The sequence below is a fragment of the Hordeum vulgare genome, chromosome 7H (assembly GCF_904849725.1).
Source record: "Hordeum vulgare subsp. vulgare chromosome 7H, MorexV3_pseudomolecules_assembly, whole genome shotgun sequence".
In the NCBI taxonomy this organism is placed as follows: domain Eukaryota; kingdom Viridiplantae; phylum Streptophyta; class Magnoliopsida; order Poales; family Poaceae; genus Hordeum; species Hordeum vulgare.
The window spans coordinates 187279324-187282047 of NC_058524.1; positions in this window are offsets into that span (position 1 = coordinate 187279324).

Consider the following 2724-nt stretch of genomic DNA (forward strand, 5'->3'; position numbering starts at 1 on the left):
GTCCTTCTTGAAGTTCTTCTTACACTTGCCTTTCTTGAAACTAGTGGTCTTATTCACCATCAACACTTGATGTTCCTTTTTGATTTCCACCTCCGCTGATTTCAACATTGAATACAAGGAATGGTCTTCTCCATCCCTGGCATGTTGTAGTTCATCACAAAGCTCTTGTAGCTAGGTGGAAGCGACTGGAGGATTCTGTCAATAATTGAGTCATCCGGAAGATTAACTCCTAGCTTAGACAAGCGGTTGTGCAACCCAGACATTTTGAGTATGTGCTCGCTGAGAGAACCATTTCCTCCATCTTAGAGTTGAAGAACTTGTCGGAGACTTCATATCTATCGACCCGGGCATGAGCTTGGAAAACCAGTTTCAGCTCTTGGAATATCTCGTATGCTCCATGCTGCTCAAAACGATTTTGGAACCCCGGTTCTAAACTATAAAGCATGTCGCACTGAACCAGGGAGTAATCATCACAGCGCGTTTGCCAGGCGTTCATAACATCTTGAGCCGCTGGGAATTCAGGTGAGTCACCTAGATGTGCATCAAGGACATATACTTTCTTGGAAGCTATGAGGATGAGCCTCAAGTTACGGACCCAGTCCGTATAGTTGCTTTCACCGTCTTTCAACTTAGTTTTCTCTAGGATTGCGTTGAAGTTGAGGGGGACAGTAGCATGGGCCATTGGATCTACAATATAGATTGTAAAGACAATTTTAGACTAAGTTCATGACACTTAAGTTCATCTGATCAAATTATTTAATGAACTCCCACTCAGATAGACATCCCTCTAGTCATCTTAGTGACACATGATCCATATCGACTAGGCCGTGTCCGATCATCACGTGAGCCGGACTAGTCATCAATGGTGAACATTTCCATGTTGATCGTATCCACCATACGACTCATGTTCAACCTTTCGGGTTTCTCGTGTTCCGAGGCCATGTCTGTACATGCTAGGCTCGTCAAGTCAACCTAAGTATTTTGCGTGTGTAAATCTGGCCTACACCCGTTGTATGCGAACATTAGAATCTATCACACCCGATCATCACGTGGTGCTTCAAAACAACGATCCTTCACAACGGTGCACACTTAGGGGGAACACATTTCTTCAAATTTTAGTGAGGGATCATCTTATTTACTACCGTCGTTCTAAGCAAATAAGATGTAAAAACATGATAAACATCACATGCAGATCATAAAGTGACATGATATGGCCAATATCATCTTGCGCCTTTGATCTCCATCTTCGGGGCGCGACATGATCACCATCGTCACCGGCACGACACCATGATCTCCATCATTGTGTCTCCATGAAGTTGTCTCGCCAACGGTTACTTCTACTACTACGACTAACGGTTAGCAATAAAGCAAAGTAATCATATGGCGTTATTTAGATTGACACACACGTCATACAATAAATTAAGACAACTCCTATGGCTCCTGCCGGTTGATACGTCCCTAATGTATCTATAATTTCTACTTGTTCCATGATCTTTTTGGTGACATTGTTATATGTTTCGCAATACTTTTATATCATTTTTTCACATATTTGGACTAACCTACTAACTTAGTGCACCCGGTGCCAGTTTCTGTCTGCTGATGTCTTTTTTGCACGGGCTTTTACCAAATTCTCCGAAGCCCGAAAATTCCAGAATAAATATATAAAAATCAGCGTGACGGGAACTCCAGAATCACCGAAGGGGGGCCAGAGGGGGGCTAGGGCCTGCCCAGGCGGCCACACCGCGCGGCCTGGCCCCTGGTCGCGCCATCAGGGCACTGATAACCCTCAAGTATAGGGGATCGCAACAGTTTTCGAGGGTAGAGTATTCAACCCATATTTATTGATTTGACTCAAGGGGAAGCGAAAGAATATTCTCAAGTATTAGCAGTTGAGTTATCAATTCAACCACACCTCAAAGATTTAGTGTCTGCAGCAAAGTATTAGTAGCAAGGTGGTATGAAAGCAGCAGTAGCAACAGTAACAACAGTAGCAGCAGAGCAACAGTAACAGCAGTGACAGCAGTAGCGACAAAGCAACGTAGCTAGGACCAGTAGTAAAAGACTCGTAGGCATTGGATCGGTGATGGATGCTTATGTTGGATGTGATTCATCATGTAACAGCTATAACACGGAGAGATAAGTAACTAGCTCCCGTTCATCAATCTAATGTAGGCATGTATTCCGTATGTAGTCATACATGCTTAGGGAAAAGAACTTGCATGCCATCTATTGTCCATCCCTCCCTTGACAGCGGGGTCCTAATGGAAACTACGGGATATTAAGGTTCTCCTTTTAATAAAGAACCGGACCAACGCATTAACACTTGGTGAATACATGAACTCCTCATACTATGGTCATCTTCGGGAGTGGTTCCGGCTATTGTCACTCCGGGGTTGGCGGGTCATAACACATAGTAGGTGACTACAACTTGCAAGATAGGATCTAAAACACACATATATTGGCGACAACATAATAGGTTCAGATCTGAAGTCATGGCACTCGGGCCCTAGTGACAAGCATTAAGCATGGCAAAGTAGTAGCAACATCAATCTCAGAACATAGTGGATACTAGGGATCAATCCCCGTCAAAACTAACTCGATTACATGATAGATCTCATCCAACTCATCACCGTCCAGCAAGCCTACGATGAGATTACTCACGAACGGTGAAGAGCATCATGGAATTGGCGATGGAGGAAGGTTGATGATGACGATGGCGACGAT